Source organism: Delphinapterus leucas, chromosome 2 (assembly GCF_059928025.1).
Source record: "Delphinapterus leucas isolate spDelLeu-1000000601 "Yukka" chromosome 2, BTC_Dleu_Yukka2, whole genome shotgun sequence".
Classification (NCBI taxonomy): domain Eukaryota; kingdom Metazoa; phylum Chordata; class Mammalia; order Artiodactyla; family Monodontidae; genus Delphinapterus; species Delphinapterus leucas.
In genome coordinates, this window is record NC_143130.1 from 102,806,845 (window position 1) to 102,828,882 (window position 22,038).

The following is a 22,038-nucleotide window of genomic DNA, read 5'->3' on the forward strand; positions in this document are numbered from 1 at the left end:
TTTGTTTTTATTTGGGTACACATCTATGAAACATTACACAGAGACTATTACAAAGAGGATTTAAATATTTCATTATGCTATTTGTTTTTAAATCATTCCTTATTTTAAAAAATGAAGCTATTTAGGAGAAGTGTTTTGTGCCTCAAAAAAGTACATACATAGATAGATGGATATATAGATAGAAATATCTCCAGCTATCCTTTTCATAGGGCATAAATAAAATTGTTCTTTGATTGTTGGTTAAGGTCACTTTAGAACCTGAAGCTCTTTTAACCTCTGTGTGTTCCAGTGAAGAGACAGTGATTGTTAAGTGTTTGGGACAATATTGCAGCAAAGAGAGAAATGGCAGAAGAATTTTGACAAACTGAAGGGATTTGTCACAAGCAGACAGGAAGAGGGAACACATGTTTCTAAGAAAGCATGTTCTGAGCTTTCTAGAGGGGGCTGCCACCGTAGAGAACACAGCAAAAGCTGGCTCCCCAGAACACTCGCGTGGTCTTTATCAGCTAACCAGCTCCCAAGAAGCATGTCCACCTCCTAACTCCTCTAATGGGGAGTAATGTCAATTGTTAGTCTTCCTGAACACAGGCCAGTGTATTTTACAAACAGAGGAAGTTTAGTTAAGGGACACTAGGAAAGCAAAAGACAAAACTCACTGTGAGTGTAAAACATATAAAACATAGAACTTCCATGCTATGAAATTTACAATGAGTCACATGGTAATGCAGGTATGCACACAAGAAGCTGAAAGGAAATTCACCAAACGTTAAGAGGTTATCCCCATATAAAGGCGGGATTAAGATGGTTTTGGTTTTATTCTTTATATGTGTATTATGTTGTAGAAAAAAACATAGTAAAAAAAATCGGAATAATTATTTTAATGATAACCTAGAGAAGAAAGATTAAGATGTAATTAACCATAAAGTCAGGGTTATTTCCCTATACTTAGATCTCAATGAAAATCTTTGCCTCAGAATCCTTAAAATTCAGTTCTTACCAAGAAAAGAAAAAGGACAAACCCAAATTCACTAAAAACAATATACCTTTATTATAGAAAAGGCTCTCTTCAGTGCTTTTGTTTTATTTATGTTAACAATTCTAGTCAGGCTCTAACTAGACCAACAACACAATTGCTAAAGCCCTTGTTTTCTTAGTATGACCCACTAGCCCAGATTAACAATTATGAAAAATTCCTATCTATTGCCACTGGTTTTAAATAAATGAGTTGGATATTTTGAGAGGAAAGGAGACAGAAAAAGTCTAATTTTCAGGGTAGACGAAAAAGATATCTAACAAAAGATAGCTTTCCCATAAAATACTATGCACTTACTGGAGGTGATAGAAAGTAAGGCTTTGGGGTAATGGCCCCCAAAATAAGAAAATAATTAATATTTTAAATTAAAATTAAAACTTAAAGATCTCTAAGGCAACTTCTAACATGAAAAATCATTAGGTTAACAGCTTCATAAAGTTATCATTAATAAAATAGATTCCAGTCTTTCTTAATAGTTTACACTTTTAAAAATAGAATCCTGTAGACTATAATTTCCAACTACATTAAGTCCCTTAGATTTATCAGTATTTCTGGGCTTTTCTTTTTTATGTTGTCTTGTTGTTGCTGTCGTTTTTTTATTAGTTTTCTGGTCCAGTTTATATCAAATTTAAGTTAAATTAGTTCTTCAATGGTTCTCAAAATGAGCCTTCTTCAAGGAAGAATGAGAGTAAGACTTAATCGCATTCTCCTTGTATTGCAGTGATAAGATTTACATTTAGACCAGGTATATATTAAGTCTAAGTTTATTTAAAGTTGAATGTAGGGACTTCCCTGGTGGTCCAGTGGTTAAGACTCCACTCTCCCAATGAAGGGTGCTCAGGTTCGATCCCTGGTCAGGGAACTAGATCCCACATGCTGCAACGAAGACCCACATGCTACAAGTAAAGACCCCACATACCTCAACGAAGATCCCACGTGCCGCAACAAAGACTCAGTGCAGCCAAATAAATAAATAAATTTTTTATATAAATAAATAAATATGAATGTAGACAAGTTTAGCAGGCCATGAATCAACCTTGGGTGCCTTCATTTTGAATGTTCCTTTATACCCTTCATTTTGCCTGTGAAATAGCATAGTAAGAAAAAAGCCCAGGGCTCATACTAACAAAGGGAAGATGGTTACCTTAGAAGATCAAATATGGAAGTCTTAGACCGGGGCGTGGTGTGTGTGTGTCCCCTTTGGGGACCAGGTTAGGTCCCCAAAGGCAATAAAGGAAACGGTAAGAGGATCAAGAGAGTCTAGCAGTAGGAGAGAAGAGTCTGTCCAGTGTCTGTCCCACCTTTACTCTCAGAGATCAGAATTTCCTCCTTTCTTTGAGGGATTTTTAGAATATAAATTACAGCCTAGATTAAATTATTGTTCTGCTAATCCTCACAAGGATCACACTTTGAAACCAGGGAAAACTGAATGATTATGAAGTTGCTATGAAACGCTGACTAGGAAAGTCTGTCCTGAGGTCTCTGAAGCATTTGCCTTGTGAATTTACCCCAACATTGCTTTCATGTGTCCTTAGTCCTCTTTGCATTTATGCTGTGAGTCCAATTCCCACTTCGCTTAGAGATTACCAAACCTGAGGGTCTCATGATAGAGACAAGTTGTGTATACACATTCCCCATACCCTGAGGAAGGACCCTTCAGTCCCAGCCACGCCTGAAGAGGGATATCCAGCTGGGAAGTGGACACATCACCAAGTACTACACTACATCATCTGACCTGGTTTCCCTCCTTGTTTCAAACAAATTTCAGCCACCTCTGTCTGGGTCCCAGTCTCTTTTAACTCACACTAGCACTTCAGCTAGTTGTGTCTTTACAACTCTATCTTCAGTTGTATCTTTATAGCACTTTTAAAATGCAGAGTTTTCAAGGATTTTTTTTTTTCCTAGAGTAGTGCGTATATTGGAATAACTATAGAGCTTTACCCGGTAATAAATAACTCTTTGGAGAAAAATAAACGCTTAAGATGAATATTCTGCAAAACTCCAGAATTACTGTGAAATCACATTTTTATCTACCATTTTTAGAGCCCATTTGATTGATCCCAGCTTGGCATATTAGAGTAGATATGGGGATACAAACAGCCTGATAGTTAAAATTTTGTCTGCATGTGAATCTCCTCTGGCTTCCTTCTCTGCCAGGAAAATTTTTCCTGTTGTCAGTCAACTGATCCTAATATCTTCTTGGAACAGGGAAAACATTTTCAAGTGCAAAGCAAAATTCCTCCCCCAGCCCTGGAGAGAAAACTTTGTTTTTCCTTGAGCTGTTGATGTCTTTAAGAGAAATGACGTTAGTTGGTTCAGTCAGATGATAGAGGATACAGTTAACTCCATGTAAAGGAAAAATGTTTGAATACCAGTACCACTGATTTCAAGGAAGGTTTATTTGGGTAACATTGTTTAAGAAGATAATCTGAGTCATAAATTGCACAGGGGCTAAATCCCTCTTAAGCAACAGCAGAAGACTAATTTTGTTGTAGTTTTGAATTTTGTATCTTTACCTGGAAAAAGTCCCATATTAATATGCATTTTGAAATATTTTATCAGCTTAGAAAGGAACTCAGTCCTCCTGGTGTGGACTGCATTGCTTTAATTAACTGGTCACTTGCAATTCGTTTTAGAGTTCTGGTCAGAATTACTCTGAATCTAAAGAAGAAAATGAAGACACAGCTTTATCTTAAACACCAGTAAAGGGTCTTATTTTAAGGTAGACAAAGCAAGTCTTCTTTAAGACAGCCTTATGGTAATTGATCCAGAGTCTTTGAGCTTTTTCAACTATTATCCAAGCACACATTATTTTAACTGTTGGCTAAACATAAATTTATAGAAAACAGTCACTAGGGAGAATACGTAAAAACCAGAGTAGTGATAGTCACAGAAAAGAGACTTAAACCAAAAAATTTAAAAACTATGTTAGAGTGTCTAAAAAGTTCTTTAATGATCTTGTATTTTAGAAAAATGAAGTATGTATTAGGGATAATTCATGGACTGGATAGGAAAGTAGTGAGGAGTTGGGTGGAGGTGGAGAAAGAAACTCAAGGACAGGAATATTGGGTAGAAAGAAGTTCTTTTGATCTTTTAAAGTTTTTGTTATCGATTTGAGCTAAAAGGAATAAAATATTTTGGATCAATTTAAATAAAGCAAGTGAAAGGTACCCAAAATGAGAATACAGAATTACTTTTTTTCAGAAGTAATCAAGGTTAATGTCTTATTTGCAAGGTGTTTGGGCAATAATAGCTATTTAGGCAGGGTTTGTCTGAGAGGAACAGAACCAATAGGAGATGGATCTATCTATCTGTCTGTCTATCTATCTGTCTGTCTATCTACCTACCTACCTACCTATCTATAGAGAGACAGAGAGACAGAGATTTTAAGGAATTGACTTATACCATTTAGGGGCCTAGAAAGTCTAAAATCCATAGGGCAGACCAGCAGGCTAGAAACTCAAAGAGGAGTTGATGTTGCAGCCTTGAGCTGCAATGCAATGCAGGCCAGCAGGTGGGAAACTTGGGCAGTGTTACTATGCTGCAGTCTTGAGGAAGAATTGCTTTTTCCTCAAGAATCCTGCATCTTTGCTCTTAAGACCTTCAACTAGTTAGATGAGGCCCACCCAGATTATGGAGGATAATCTGCTTTATTCAAAGTCTACTGATTGTAAATGTTAATCCCATCTAAAAACTATTTTCATAACAACCAAATAACTGGGCACCACAGCCTAACCAGGTTTACACATCACAACAGCTTTAGAGACGACCCTAATTTTGTACATTTCAGTTTCTCATAGTGTCTAGGAAGAATGAGATGATGTATTAAGTATTAAGTGGAAATGTTAAATAGCATATGTATTTCTGAGATTTTGGAGTTTGATGTGCATATGTTGTGTCTGTGTGTTAAAGTTTGTGCCATATGCTCAAAATTATTAGTGTGTATTTCTAATTTATACTTTCAAAACAAGTATATGCTACCACAGAATTTCTCCTGCAACTTTCCAAAGGAATATAATCTATCCATCTCAAACATACAGTTGAATATATCTCCAATTATAACATTTAGCAAAACCTCACTGCAGATTGTGAATCATATGGCTAATATCTTTGAGGGGGAAAGTGTCTAAACGTAAAAGAAAGAAATGGTCCATTAGGATACATGACTTCAGTAAATCTAGACATTGATCTTTTGTCCTTTAACATTAGCAAGATAAAAACTAGATATATGAGAAAGTTCATTCAAGCCATTTGCATCACTTTTCAAAAGTGCTTATAAACTTAAATGCTTTGTTTTGTTTATTTTTTTGTTTTATGTTTATGTTTGCAGAGTTAGTTGAGTGATTGGTTGGTTGGTTTTTGGATTCAACTTGAATACTTTATCAGGCTTAGAAAAAAAGAACCTATGAATATAAATAGGAATTTAGAGAATTATTTTGAAGAAAATGATCATAGATTTTTAAGTTGGTTTTATTGAAAGTACCATATCTTAGTAAGTATAAACAATTTCACTAGCTTCTATAAAATAATGAATTTTTATCTCTGCAATATCTGCCTTTTTGCCGAAATTAGATAAATAGTATATAAAGGAAAACCATCAAGAGTACCATAATACATATATTTAAGTAAGCCAGAGTATCTAATTTGCAATTTACGTAATGGAAATAAGTAGTTTAACAAAAATGGCACCAAAAGATGAGAGTAATGGGCTTAAATCATTCAAGTGATTAATAAAACTAATCATATTAGCAATTTAAATATCTATTTAAACTTTGGTATATATATTCAAATCTTTTTTATAGATATTCAGATTTATATCCATTCCTTTTGTAGTCAAAGCCAACAAATAAAAGTCTTTCTTTGCTAGATTTGTAAAATACATTCAAAGAAATATTTAGCGTTAACCTTAAGGATTATTTTATTCCCTTCACATTTTGACAGCCTTTCCCCCTCTCTCCCTTTTATTTTTTAGAAATCTGTTTTCTATAGCTGCTACAAAAAATTACCTCAAACTCAGTGGCCTAAAACAACACAAATTTATTATCTTATGGTTCTGTAGGTAAGAAATCTGAATTAGGTCTCACTAGGCTAATATCAAGGTGTTGACAGGCCTCCAGTCCTTCAGGCTGCTCTAGGGGAGAATCTGTTTCCTTGCCTTTTTCAGCTTTTATAGGCTAGCCACATTCCTTGGCTCAAGGCCCCATTCCTCCATCTCTCTTGAACAGCATCAGCCAATACCTTCTCACATGGCTATCTGGGTCTCTCTCCAGTGCCTCCTTCTTGCACTTACAAAGATGCATGTGATTAGATTGTTCCCACCTGGAGAATCAGGATAATCTCCCCCATCTCAGTGTCAACTGATGAGCAACCTTAATTCCATGTGTAACTATAATTCTTGCTTATCACATAACCTAACATATCAACAAGTTCCAGGCTTTAGGACACAGACATCTTGCGGGGGCCATTATTCTGCCCTGTAAATTAATAATTCTTGAAGCTAGGTGATGGGCACACAGGATACTAATTTATCAACTTTTATAAGTTTTAACTTTTCCAAAATACAAAGGTAAAACAAATAAATTTAGGATCCTATATCACCCAAGGAATTGTGTCCAGAAGAGAATTCTAAATTCAGTTACAACCTCATCAGTATTCAGCCTCTTAGGAAATTTCCATATTTATTTCCAGTGAGCTATCTGAAAAAAGATAAAATAATGCAACAATTTTAAAACTTAGAAGTATAAAAACATAGGCATACATTTTGCCTCTAGCAAACAGCTCTTCCTCAGATTTCATGCTAAAACAACAACAAAAAATATTTTTAAATAATTTTTTTTAAATACTCATTAAAGATTCTTAGAACTTTCAGGTTTGGAGAGCTCTTTCATACCATCTGGTCCAAGAAATATCTGACACATGACTTTCATGTCAAATGATCATCCACACTTTTATTGAACATCTCCAGAGGTAGAGGTGGGTCACAACCTCCGAAGTAGTCTACTGGACAACTATGATTACTAAGATTTTGTCCCACCCATATGACTTTGGAGAAAAAGTATACTACTGCTTCTATTTAACATTCTACAAATATTTGAAAGTAGCTCATATGTCACCCTGAGGCTAAATACCTTTAGTTCCTCTAGACATTAGTGGCAACCTGAAATTGGTAAAGAATGAAGACTATGTCCCTATGGAACTTTATACTGGAGGAAAATTTGTCAATTTAAATGAAAGTTCTCCAACAACTCATTTATCTGATAAATTGAATCACAATACATTGGGAAAATCTAGAGAATATTTTACTCATAGCTATACTCCAAAAGCCAGTCCCACAGACGTTCTGGGATTTTTAAACTTCCATAGAAAGGATATTTCACCTGGGTGGTTAAGTAACCATTTTTGTCCTCGGTTAGTCCTGGACATAGCTGTCCTGCACACCTGTGAGCCATGAGCACAGATGATGGAACCATGGAGGCCAGAGGAGCTCAAAGTCTGGTATGATTGATCTGAAGGGCTTTCAACCTTCACTGAAGATCTTTCATTAATAAGGACCAGTTGAATTTCTGCTTCTGTAACTTGAGAGAGAAGTGGATCTCTTTTCACCAATTAGCAGATTTGAAAGCCAATTTTGCCTGAAAAATAAAATTTAACAGAAAATGCAAATTCTACTTTTCACTTTTCTAGCACCTAACTTGACAAGATTTGCTGAGAAGCTTACAATGACAAAAACCAAACAAGAGGCCATGGCTTTGTAAAATTTAAATCTTTTAAAGCTTATTTAACACAATTGTATTACCTCAGGAAAACCTTAGTTCTAATAAAACCTGTAACAGGACCAGAGCCATGCCATTAGATTTCATTAGACAATATAGATAAATTCTAGACAGAGTTATAGGTATGAAATGAGTGGGGAAAATACTTATAGAGGCTCAACTGATAGGCAGGAGGCTCAGTTCTCACCACCTTACAAGACAGTTAACTGCCTCAACTTTTGTCAATCAGGGCCTCATCCTGTACAGCCAACTGAAAATATAAACCAATAAAAGCCCTGGTTAAGACATTTTGCCCTGAAAGCTATTCAATGACTTTTCAGAACTGAGATCTTTCCTCTTCAATAGCTTGTTTTACATGTCTGTTGACTCTGGGTATAGTGTTGATAGCTCCTGGTGCGACTCTACCGTTCATTCTATTTTCAGAAAGGATCCCCTCTGTTCCCCCAAATCATACACTTATTAGACTGCTGGACTGTTCACCCAAATCATACACAACCCACATGCCTGACCAATTACTGGCCGTAGTTACAGGCCTTTAAACTTAGCTATTGTGCTACAAACAGCCACCACGCTGTCCTGCCATTCACCACTTCATGCGATATCTACCAGAAACACTTTCAGATTACGTGCAGCTTTTATCAACTTTTGCCTCTGTGGACAGGAATTAGTTATGGGTCAAGAAATAGGAGCTCAACATATACCACTCTCCTCGCCCTATCCCTATATGTACACAGAAATAGATTACTGACACAAGAGTTAGTGTTACTCAGGATGATCTTTTAACACAGCACTTTATTTTTTCATAGTTTGTGTTACCCTCTTCTTTTGAACTTCTTTCTAAACAATCTTAGAAGCATGTCTGGATATACTCAATTAAAACTACCTTATAACAGAAACTATTTGGCTAATGCAATTTAAGTCTTGCAAACTCAGAATAGCCTGAACAGGCAACTGCCCCTGATAGCTAATCACTGCCAAAAAGAAAGGTTACATGTCAACCATTCTAAAACCAAAGTTAGTGTATTTGTTAGGTGGTGTTTAAAAATAACAAGCCAACCAGTAAGTTAACTTATTTATTTGGATTGGTATAAATGTCACAAATAAATCATCTTGGCAAATATTCAGGCAGTAGAATTATTAAAGGCAGGCGTTACATGAGTACTTTATTAAGATTGTGTTTTGGTGAAGGTGGCATCTGGTTATATCTCCTTTAAAAAAAACTCTTTTCAAACGAAAATCATACCCACTATGCTATAAGAAATAGGACATTATGGCCTCTATGACCCATCTGTCCATCTGATTAAATGACTCCAAAATCATTCTTTTGAAATATCCTGGCCTTTCCAGTGGGTACAATTTCGGCTCACTCAGGGGGTAGCTTGGCTTTCTCTCCTAAATTGTTTTTTTAACGTCCACACAGAGATGTAAAATAGCTCTAGTGTCTGCCAAGGTTCACCGATGTCTGCTCAGCTAGCCTCATTCCTATCCTCTCCCTCATCTTTTCTCTTCTTTCACTCTCATTTTTACTCACTCAATGTATGATTTCTGTGTGCTGCTTAAAATCCTCTATGTATATATATTTAATAAATGAGTAGATGCACAGACAGAGGAATAGATGGACAAATGTGTTCTACTTAAGAATGAACCTGAGTCCTTTTCTGTAATACAGCTTAGTGTTTATTACACACACGCCAGGAGATCTTTCGAACCCCACCTCTTGACATTTTCCACCACATCCTTCACACACCAACACACTGAAGCGGTTGCAACTCCGTAAACATATACCAGTTCTTCTTTGGGGCAAATTTCTTAACCATCTGGGATCTGATATCCTCATCAGAAAAATAGAATAATACTTACCCTTTAGGGCGGTTGTAAAGATTAAAAGCGTTACTTTATGAAAAGCTTATAACATGGTGCCTGGCACATAGTAAGTGCATCACACATGTTAGTTGTTTTTGTGACTGTTGTGATAGCAATGATCGTATTTTTTCCAAAATCCATGGTTTTATACGTACTTCTCCCTAAAATACTGCCTTGTCCACCTGGCAAATTCATATTTATTTTTCTGTGAGGCCCTCCTAACCCCTATGGGACAAGTTAAGGTCTTCCTTCTCTGTACTTTAAAACATTTTTATAGACATTTATTTTTGTATTTAGTACATTATACTCTAATGATGTCTGATGTCTTCTTTTCCCCACGAGATTGTTAAAGGTGGGGGACATGTCTCCTTAAGGATATCCCTGACACTTAGCACAGAACAAATCATCAATACGTGGGAAGAATGGAAGGTAGGAAAGAGAGGAAGGGGAATGGAAGGTTAAGAAGGGAAGGAAGAAAGGAAAAAGAGGAAGGAAGGTGCAAGTGAACAAATGAAGCCAGTCTTCTGACAGCTATCCTGTCCTCCATCATTCCTGGATGATCTCCAACAGTGATGCATGCATCTCATTTACAGATTCTTTCAGTGTGCTGATTGACAGTTCCCAAGTTTATCACTCAGAGCATAAATAACTCCAGTTCTGCAAGATATTAATTCATTTTCAGTGACTCATTTGCCTCCTATTTGATGATAATGCCAACTATTGACTAAGGCAAAATCCCTCAGCTTGTCAACCAAAAAAAAAAATTGCTTATTCAGAAAATGGCTCATATAGGAAAGAAGCAGCTGCTTTCGAAATGGACACAAATGAGCCAAAATTTGTCCCTTTAGAAAAAAAATCTTATCCCAGCGATTAATTTAGCTCCAATGGTGAGGTTTTGGTGAAGACAAGTGGAAAATGAAGGATAAGGGAGCACAAAGTAAGCATATCGATTTTCGTCATCATTTGCTTTCTCTCTGATAATTTTCCCTGTCTAAATTTTCTAAGTTATAGATGCAGGGTTCTTATTTGATCTAGCCTGTTATATCGGAGAAAGAAAATTCAGTCAGAAAAATAAAATTAATTGTAAACTGGAAACATTTTCTCATAAAGAGCAACAGTTTTTCTCCCTTGATGTGACAAAGATCCTCTTTACGAACATCCGTTTAGGACACACTGTTCACTGGCAATAGAACTCATGAAAGTGAGTAAAATTTTCCCATTTTATGAAACAATATTTCAAGCTCTGAAAATGCTACAAATATATAAATTTTATCCGATAGCCTGTTGGATGATCCTAACAGTAATAAAGGTTGCCAATTTCTTTCTATGGTGAAAAGATGTGTGGTAACTAGAATATAAATGAGGTTGCTTTTCTCACACAAACACACACACATTCTCTTGCCACCAATGGAGGGAATGACCAAATGTGGATCACAAAGTCAGCTCTCTTCTTTCAAGCCAGGTTCTTCTCCAAGCCAATTTGTTTGTGGGACCCAAGCACAGCCCTTTGGAGCAGGCTCAGTCCTTCTCCCAGGAGCTCGTTGTACTTTCTGCTTTCTGTCCTCTGCATCCTCTTCTCAAAACTACCAACCAAGGAGCCTTCTAAGGTGAATCCTACTCTACTCTTACTCTTTCCATCTTCAGATAAACACTTGTATTTTCTATCTGTATTTTGTTTGATCTCTTTTCCTAACTCTCTTTGGCGCTTTTATAATTATTCTTGTCTTTTGACTCTCTCTTATATCCCTCCCCAAATCCTACTGCAGGCATGTGTTTTCTACCCCTTCCAGCCCATCCTACACACCAATGCCATAGTATGTTTCGTAAGTCACAATTCAGAAAGAGTTCAAATTTCTTAGCTCTGACCGTAAGCCTTTTGCAGTCTGGCCACAGTAGCCTATTTTTCAGCTACATCACCAACCATTTGGGCTTTTGGTTATCACCCTCCTCACCCAGAACCTGCTCCCTCTACAGTCTTCTCTGCATCAGTAATTGATATGAACAGCCAGCCAGTTACTCAAGTGAAGAAAATCCAGGAAGTTTATTTGAGTCCTGCCTTGCACCGCCACATCTAATACATCCCCAGGCTCCTTGACGCTACTTCCAGAGCATATGCCCACTCTGTCCATTTCTGTCCATTTGTGCTACTGCCTATCCAAACACCGTCATCAACTAAGCCCTGAACTACTACAGTAGTTCCTATTTGATCTCTCTTGCCTCTCCACAATCCAGTTCCCACACAACACCAGAAGAGAGCTTTGTGGAAACATAAATCAAATCACGTCATGGCCCCTACTTCTGCCCCTATGTCATCTGGCTCATGTGAACCTCTTTGACCCCAGCCTTTACCACTTTATCTTCTCCTACTGTGCACCAGCCAAACTGGCCTTCCTTATAATCTTCTAACCCACATTTTCACCTGAAAGCCTTATTAGCACTAGCTGTTCCTTCTGCCTGTGATGTTTTTCTCCCTAAATTTTGCATGGCCACTTATCTTTGTCATTCAGCTCTCAGCCGAAATGTCACTATATTCTTTACCCAATATATATATTCTTTACCCAATATAAAGTAGTTGCTAGGTCACAGTCATCATACCCTGCATGGAATTTATCTGATATTTCTTTTTGTTTTTTTGTTTGTATGCTTATCTTCACTTGTTCACTGCTGAATTCTCTCATATCTAGAACAGTGCTTGGCTCTCAGTATGTGTTGAATGAATGAATGAAACTTCCTTTCCCATCTCTATGCCCTGTCCACAACACTGCACAATATTCCTGATGGAGAATAATAGGACCGACAACCAGAAGTGGATGGAGTTGCTATGGAGACAGTAAGGCTGAGGAAGAGGAAGAGGAAACACCTGACTAGAGGGGAGCATCTTTTTTGAATGATAGTTATGAGATATGCTCAACTAGGATCTTCAACATCAGCTTCAGGAAGTTTGGATCAAACATGATGTTATAGAGGATCCTTCTTAAATGTGGGGAAACAAAAACTGAATTCCATGAGGTCAGTGATGTTTGTTTTGGTCAATACTATAAACCCAATACCTCAAAGAGTACTTAATGCACATTGGGTGCTCAGTAAATAGTTGAAGGCGTAAGTAGGTGAACAAACATGATATAATCTTTAGGATTCTTTTTTTTTTTTTTTTTTGCGGTACGCAGGCCTCTCACTGTTGTGGCCTCTCCCGTTGCGGAGCACAGGCTCCGGACGCGCAGGCTCAGCGGCCATGGCTCACGGGCCCAGCCGCTCCGCGGCATGTGGGATCTTCCCAGACCGGGGCACGAACCCGTGTCCCCTGCATCGGCAGGCGGACTCTCAACCACTGTGCCACCAGGGAAGCACCTTTAGGATTCTTATTTAGAAACAGTTTATAAGACACAAAAGAGATAAGAAGACTGTAGAATAAAATTTCTCAAAATCTGGGCAATGGATTCTATTTAAGTGATTTATTAAGATCCAGTTTCCTGTGCCTTTCCTAAGACTTGCTGAGTGTCATCTAAGCCTGGGATCAAGAATCTGAATGTTATGAATTTCCTGTATATTTTTTAATATGCACACTAAAGTTTGAGAATGACTGCCCTGGGAGAGGTAAGATGATGAAAGACCTAAAGTAGGATCTATATCTGAGGAAATTAGTGAAAGACAAGCTGCCAGAATTTTGTGAAGTAGGGGAAAGAGTCAAAATAACTGTTTGCAACCTGGCAGACAGGGAATTACACTGTCATTGGTAAAATATAGGAGACTTGTGCATCATTTTAAAAACATATAAGGTAATAGATTTTCACCTTTTGGAAGACAATATAAAGGCATATATGTAAAGGTGGAAGGTGAGACTAAATTAAGAATATTATGGGCTCCCAAAACGATGGGAGGAATTGCACTATAATAAGTAGCAAAGGTATTGCCACTGCATCCCATAGTGTGAGAGTGCTACAGACAAGTCCCATTTCTTACTGTCAAAACCTTTACTAAAGTCATGTAACTCCTGTTTATTTCATAGCGAAAGCATTGCATATGTCTCAGTAAATAGTTCTTTGTGTACTAGATCCTTGAAATTGGCTTCCTCCCAGCCATAACACTGGGGAACTGCTAGAACACAAGAAAGGATCTAATTAGAGGAAAGATCTGAGTGCAAATGTCTCTGGTAAATAGTAACATCTTAGAAAGTTGTTCTGTTTTCCATAGTTCAGATTTTATTCATAATTCGTAGGCTTCAGAATCTAGAATCCATACTTAGTATCAGATTTTTTTGATGTAAAGATGGGCTGAGGCCAGTGAATGTGACTCATGAGATAAATCTTAAAACTTGGAACTACTTTTGTTACGTTAGCCTCTGTACTTTTTTTAAAAAATAAATTTATTTTATTTTTGGCTGCATTGGGTCTTCGTTGCTGCATGCAGGCTTTCTCTAGTTGCAGCAAGTGGGGGTCTACTCTTCGTTGTGGTGCGCGGGCTTCTCGTTGCAGTGGCTTCTCTTGTTGCAGAGCACAGGCTCTAGGTGTACGGGCTTCAGTAATCATGGCACATGGGCTCAGTAACTGTAGCTTGCAGTCTCTAGAGCGCAGGCTCAGTAGTTGTGGTGCGCGGGCTTAGTTGCTCCGCAGCATGTGGGAGCTTCCTGGACCAGGGATCGAACCTGTGTCGCCTGCATTGGCAGGTAGCTTCTTAACCATTGCGCCACCAGGGAAGTCCCAGCCTCTGTACTTTTGTGCTAAGAGTAACCTGACGTTTAAAATACCCAGTGAGTTGAATACCCAAAAGTAAGTTAGTCCTTCCCACCGTGATGGACAGATGTTTAATATATACTTGCAGAATGATCATAAAACCACAACTTCCTCTGGTCAGGATCTAGTCAATCACTATCATATGAAAGAAGTAAAAGAAGGAAGGTCAGCTGATAGAAGCAGTACTATACTGCTTCTATACTCAGGAGACTGCTTGCTTCACGGCAACCATCGTAGAGACTCTGATTTTTTGAGTCTGTTGCAAAAGTAGAGGCAATATATTAAGAGATTCTATGTGAACTGTTCTGCAGGTAAGACCTTTCTGTTTTTTTTTCTCTAACGTGAATAAGAAGTAATGTTGACCCCAATTTTTTAAACAACAGCAGAGGAACAAAATGAAACTACTGCTGGAAAATGTATGCCACAAAATTTGAGTCACACATTAGTGAGGTGTGGGATACTATAACTAATCACTTCATTGTTCCTGTTAAGGGAGCTATGAGTGTGTCTCGGCAAAAAAAAAAAATGCCAAAAGCTAAGTAAGGCAGCATACCTGAGAGTAACAATTCCCGACCCGCCCTAGAAATGTCTGGTGAAGAGAACATACTTAAACATAAAAGAGGTCCAGAATTTTCTTCATGGGGAGTTCTATGCTTCATAGATGACCATTCCTAGGGCAACTTTCATACAGGAATTCTAGATCAAGAAACTAACCTGAAAAAAAAAAAGAAACTGACCTGATGAGGGAAATAGTTTAAACTCTTTAAAGTGTGCTAAAAATTACTAATCAATACCAATTCAAATACTGAAAGAAGGATCTTGGGGTTATTTATGCATTCTGTCAATAAATATTTCTGTACAACTTTATCTCTGCATGATATAATTATGTTTCAATATCAACTATCAGAGTCTTACTCAGCTTGATCCTGCAATAAGAATAAAGGAAAATGATTTCTTGAAGATCCTTAGATCTAAACTACTAATTGTCTCAGACCTAAACAACTAATTAGCATACAGTCCATGGCCTCTTTTGCTTGGTCCCCTCAGTACCCAAGCTACCTAGAGGATGTCCAATGCAGAAGCAGAGGAGGAGGAAAGAAGTGATCCTTATCCAGAGGCTTAGAGCATTGGACATAAAGTCAAATGTTTCAAAAGACAAAGAGCTTTTCTGTGTCCTTGGCTTGTTGTGAAATGGCTCACTTTAAAAATATGAAGGGACTTCCCTAGTGGCATAGTAGTTAAGAATCTGCCTGCCAATGCAGGGGACACGGGTTCAAGCCCTGGTCCGGGGAGATCCCACATGCCATGGAGCAACTAAGCCCATGCACCACAACTACAGAGCCTGTGCTCTAGAGCCCATGAGCCACAACTGCTGAGCCCGTGTGCCACAGCTACTGAAGCCTGTGTGCCTAGAGCCCATGCTCCACAACAAGAGAAGCTACCACAATGAGAAGCCCGTGCACCGCAACGAAGAGTAGCCCCTGCTCACAGCAGCTAGAGAAAGCCTGTGCACAGCAACAAAGATCCAATGCAGCCAAAAATAAATAAATTTATTAAAAAAAAAACAATATGAAGATCCTCTCCCTTCATCTTAATACTGTAATACTTCTATTATTTTTATCACTTTCTCCCACATGGATAAAGATCAGTCATACACTAGAAGGAAGAAGTGTTTTTTTTCTGAAGAGAGATATGTTTTCTATGTGTCAAGGACAACTGAGCTCAGAAGGCATAGATTAGATTTATTTAGAGGCTGAATTTATATAAGACTAAATTGTGATATTTTATTTCCCTCAAGTTTGGCCTTAAAACCATGCCACTTTGTTCTGAAGGTATATTTTTATTTTTGTAGATATTAGATTTATAGGCCTTTTGTGAATGACAGATAACACTGTTACATTTAGGTATATTTTAATCATTTAGCAATGTGCTAATAACCAACTGCATTTAGTGAATGAATATTTTTTAAAAACTCTGAAACGCAACTCTTTAAATCTACTGTTGATATTTACATTTTTTCATCAGAGTGACTGTGCTATAATTACCTAGAAATAAATAGCCCCTAACTAATTTTGCCCATGTCTAGTCCTCCTTTCAACAATAGCTAATCAAATGTTTAGAAAGCAAAAATTAAAAGAAAATTTCATTCGTGATGCTCAACAACTACAAAATACTTTTTAAGTTTTTTTGTCAGAAGATTATAATGTTTTTTTGTAGGGCATTAAAAAGGCATAGAACCAGAGACATAAATATAAGAGAAATAAATCACTTTCAATAATTTAGTCTAAAAACAATTAACTCTAGGTCATTTCTCAAAGTCAGTCTTCTAGGTCAGGAAAATGGAAAGTAATTTAGAGAAGCATAATACCTTTTACTAAATATTTCAAGTCCAGGACGTCCATCTATATTATAAGTAGATAGAGAAAGAATTATTTAACAGCAGTTCAGACACTTCCCAGCTATGAACAACCAACTTGCAAACATCAACTCGTGAGTAAAGGGATGTACACTTTCCTCTCCCCACTTAACAAAGCATTTAACAAAGCTAAATTGGTGCTGGTTATGGGAAGTTCCTAGTTTACATCTCTTCTCTATCCCTTCCATTCTGTATCGCCAAGAAGATTGTGCCGCCAAGAAGATTGTGCACAAACCACACACAGCAAGTTAGCAGGCTTCTCCGAGATGGAGAGGGACTCAGAACCCTTCCATTTATTGAGACTCTCGGTATGTTAAAATTTCTAAATGCGTTAAAATGAGGTTACAAAATTTGTAGCCAAACTTGTATTTTAAATGTTCAATCCTGAAAATGAGTCTCAATGACAGTGTGGATAACCTCATTAGGAGACAACATCAAGAGTCTGAATTTGAGGCCCTCAGGAGGATGAGAACAGACCAAACAGCTCTCCAAACTCTATAATTAGCCCTGCTATTTACTCCCAGGTTTCAGTCTCTTGCAGTTTTCTATCAGGTTTCCCTGCCACCAGTATTTCATACTTCCAATCTATCCCCCATAATGCTGCCAGAGTGATCTTTCTAAAATGCCCATTTGAGGACTTCCCTGGTGCCACAGTGGTTAACAATCCGTCTGCCAATTCAGGGGATGTGGGTTCGAGCCCTGGTCCGGGAAGATCCCACATGCCGCAGAGCAACTAAGCCTGTGCACCACAACTGCTGAGACTGTGCTCTATGGCCCGCAAGCCACAACAACTGAGCCCGCGTGCTGCAACTACTGAAGCCCACGTGCCTAGAGCCCATGCTCCACAAGAGAAGCCACCGCAATGAGAAGCCCGTGCACCATAACGAAGAGTGGCCCCGCTCGCCACAACCAGAGAAAGCCCGCGTGCAGCAACAAAGACCCAGCACAGCCAAAAAATAATAATAAAAAATAAATTAAAAAAAATTTTTAATTAAAAAAAATAAACAAAATGCCCATTTGATGATGTTATTCCCGTTTAAATCCCTCCTCAGACTTCCAGTCATCTGTAGGATAAGGCAGGCTGCTTCACATGGGGACCACAGTCCCACCTGGCTCACCCCTCCATTTCTGTCTCCTGGCACTATTCCTTCTCTCCTCTCAGCCTCTGTACTCAGAGCACTTTCATTTGCTCCCACTATTCCCAGAACCTGGACTGTTCTGGCTCTCTCCTTCTGCCTGTAAAATACCTGCTCCTCCTTCAGGACTCACCACAAGTCTTTGAGGAACCCTTCAGGAGGCTCTGGCCACCTTTTTTTTTTTTTTTTTTTTTCCTGGCTCCACATAACCTAGTTACTTTTTCACAGTCTTTATCACAACTGTTGCACTTAGTTGCTTATGAGTTTGACTCACCTTACTACGCTTGAAGTTTCTTGAGGGCAGGGACTGTGTTTCATGCATTTTTTTTTATCCTCAGTACCTGAGCACAGAGGGTACTACATTAATTCATATTACCATATTCTCATCTCTGTTGTTGCTGTTCCGTTTACTTGATTTTTCTTCACATGTTTGTTTCTTTTCCTCTTTTCACCATTCTATTTTTGAATTTTAAAAGGCACTTTCATCTTAGCTCGTAAGAGTTAAAGTAGTGTTATTCAAAGACTTTTATCATGGATAAGCAGAATTATGTTTTGAAGGGGAATTCTACATAATTTTTAAAAAGCCATCAGCTTCTAAATTCCTCGAGAATACAAGCCTCTCCATGACAGTTTCCATACATCTCTTCTTCTCATACTTAAATCTGCTTCTCTTCAAGCACTGAGGGACAAGAAAATTTTAAGGTTTTATTCAATTTTATTATTTCTATCTTGGTTTTATTGCTGCAGTATTTTTTTTTCTGTTACTTGTTCATTTCAAATGTATAATGTTTCTGCTACATTGTAGATGAAGTGACTTTCATGAGCTGGCCTGCCAACTCCTGTACCATCCATAATAGCTTTTTCTGTGGAGAAATATATTTTAAGTTGCAAACAATATGCCTCAAAATTCTTTTGGAATTCAGCACATTTGTAGGTTGTGGATTCTCCACTAAGATTCTCCAGTGAGATCAGAAAACTTGATACATATTAAATTGTTATACATTCAGCAAGTATTTATTGATTAACAACATTTATCAGGATGAACTTCAGGCTCTGAGGATAGGGAGTGAGATGAACTAGGTCTCTGCTTTCAAGGGGTTTGCAATCTACACATATATTTTCCTAAAAGTCAGCATGCCTCTCCAGTATTTATTGCCCCTCATGCAAACACATAAATTCTAATTATGATCATAATGACACAGAAAATAACTATTATGAAAATTATAACAACTTTCATCCTTCTGAGAAACACTTCATAGATATAAGAAATATTTTGTCATGTTTGTTTCCTTAAATAACTCATTTGAGATCATAATCATCCAAGAATGGGTTTTTTGTTTTATTTTTGTATGTTTGTTTTCTGGCTGCGCTGCGCAGCATGTGGGATCTTAGTTCCCCCAACCAGGGATTGAATCGTGTCCTCTTTAGTGGAAGCACAGAGTCTTAACCACTTGGACCTTCAGGGAAGTCCCAAATGTTCTCGTTTTTAATGAGCTTCCCTCCATCTCAAAGAGATTTGTGGTATTGTGTTATTTCATAATATCTACATCGATCCTTGAGTGGAAGGATTCCTCAAACTGTATACTTATTTTTTCTAGCCCTCTTTTTCTTTGGTCTAGACGGATGGATCCATCCACTATTTAAGGCTCTACCAAGAGAAAAAAGATAATGGGTCTGGAGATGTAAGGTCTTTAACAATGTACAATCCTAAGCATTTAGTATGTGAATTAGTGGTCTTACATGGTTATCCTTTAATCAGATCAGAATTATTCTTGGCAACTAATGGATGTATCTGTAAAATGAAATTTGTTCATTAATGATAGAAAGGTTCCTAAGGATCTTTTAACACGAGATAAATAAAGCAGCACATCAACAGAAGATAGGTACATTTCATAATAATCACTCTGAAAGAGCTATTTCAAGTAATAATTACCTACTCAGGAATGATGGGGAATTTCTAATGGCTGTAACTATAAGAATCACTTACCATGTGGCAAGAAAAACCTGATATTTCTCCAAGCTTAAAATGGAAACATTCTTTAATGGGAAAATAATGTCTTAATTCACTCTCTTAAAAAATTCTTTTTTTCTTTTTTTTTGCGGTACGCGGGCCTCTCACTGCTGTGGCCTCTCCCGTTGTGGAGCACAGGCTCCGGACGCGCAGGCTCAGCGGCCATGGTTCACGAGCCCAGCCGCTCTGCAGCATGTGTGATCTTCCTGGACTGGGGCACGAACCCGTGTCCCCTGCATGGGCAGGCGGACTCTCAACCACTGCACCACCAGGGAAGCCCTCTTAAAATTTTTAAAGTAAATTAATAAAATGAAGATGATTTCATTTCTATAGTTGTACTCATTATTTTCCTAAGGATAATATCTTTTTTTAATTTATCCTCCCAAGAATTAAAAGCTGGCAAGACAGAATATTCCTTTTCTGTTTCCATGGAAGGCTTTCTTCTATAAGACATAGCTTACCTTTCCTGATAAAGTATTTAATGTTTTCAACTCTTGGTGGTCTTTTTCCCTAAATCTCCAGTTTAAATCAGTTTATATTTTGTGGCTTGTCTAATTGTGGAGACCTCCTTCTCTGAAAAGGTCATACTACCCAGAAAAAAACCAAAGAATACAGTTTTTTTGGTGCCAGTCTGAGAGGAACAAAGAGGTCAGCTCCTACTATTTAGAGTTGAGTAAAGATTAGGAAATTGGCACCATCTTTCTTGCCAGTCTATTCATTTGTTGCCTATTCATTCAGCTAGTATTTACCGAATATCTACTCTAGACAGGCACTACTAGCGCAGGGAGCTGAAGTGAAGCCAGGGAATGTCAACACACAACAAAAATTACTGTACAATACAGCACAAAACACCAGACGTTTATGTGTGGCACTCCAGCTTAGGGAAAGAGCACTAAACCTTCACAACACTGTTACAATTATAATTAAATACTTTTTGTCCACTTAGTAGATTCTACTCTTCCTAAGATTTCATGGCTTATCTTACCAGGGAACTTCTTAATTATAAGAACCTGTCAAAAGATAGAACTGATTTCGGAAACTCCTTGGAAAGCTTCTAAAAATAACCCCTCATATGGTTTTTAGAGCATCTACAGACCAACTTTCCACTGTTACCCTATCATTACTTTTATTGAAAAAAGGCATAGATCCTCAGAAATCATAGAGTGAATGTTAATGATTTTTACTGTTCTCAGATAACCTCTGTTATAAGAAATCCACTGAATTTCAAGCATGTACATATGCTTAAGGCATCTACTGAATGAATCTAGCAACACCCCCTAGAATATTATACAACTAACTCAACCAGACTTGTTTGAAACCAGGTTTCTCAGTATGGGTACCATGGAACCTGAAAGATATTAATCATAGGAAGAGTTAATCTACCTCATGGGTCAGTCAGAAACCTGACCTCAGAGTCTTGCCCTTTGTGTTGTACTTCCTCCTTTTGTACTACCTCTAGCGCTTGAATTTCTGGTCAAGAAGACCTTCTAACCTGCTCTTAGTGATGTGGCTCCCCCTTGCCTGTCCTGCAATAGACTGAGCTTTGGTATTTTTCAACTCGAATTATCTTTATATGTTGATTTTGACATGTCAAAGACCTATAATCTGTATTTTTCTAATTTAAAAATTATATAATGTTTACTACACAGGAGACATTGTTCTTAGGACTTTGCAAATATGAACCCATTTTAGTAATGATTTCTAGTTTTTTTGATGCAAGGACTGGAATCACAGATACTTTTTTTTTTTTTAAAACATCTTTATTGGGGTATAATTGCTTTACAATGGTGTGTTAGTTTCTGCTTTTTAACAAAGTGAATCAGTTATACATATACATATGTTCCCATATCTCTTCCCTCTTGCGTCTCCCTCCCTCCCACCCTCCCTATCCCACCCCTCCAGGCGGTCACAAAGCACCGAGCTGATCTCCCTGTGCTATGCGGCTGCTTCCCACTCGCTATCTACCTTACGGTTGGCAGTGTATATATGTCCATGCCTCTCTCTCACTTTGTCACAGCTCATCCTGCTCACCCTTCCCCCTCCCCAATATCCTCAAGTCCGTTCTCTAGTAGGTCT

At 37.8% G+C, this 22,038-nt stretch overlaps 1 long non-coding RNA gene across 3 annotated transcripts in view; it reads right to left on the reverse strand.

Annotated features, from left to right (window-relative positions):
- The window catches only part of LOC111181776 (uncharacterized), a 146,287-nt gene continuing 124,249 nt past the window's right edge, over positions 1-22,038 (reverse strand). For 2 of the 3 annotated variants that reach the window (XR_002646597.2, XR_016392137.1), the window contains one exon: positions 1-7,665. This is a non-coding gene — a long non-coding RNA (uncharacterized LOC111181776). The other variant, XR_004024072.2, reaches the window with a different exon arrangement.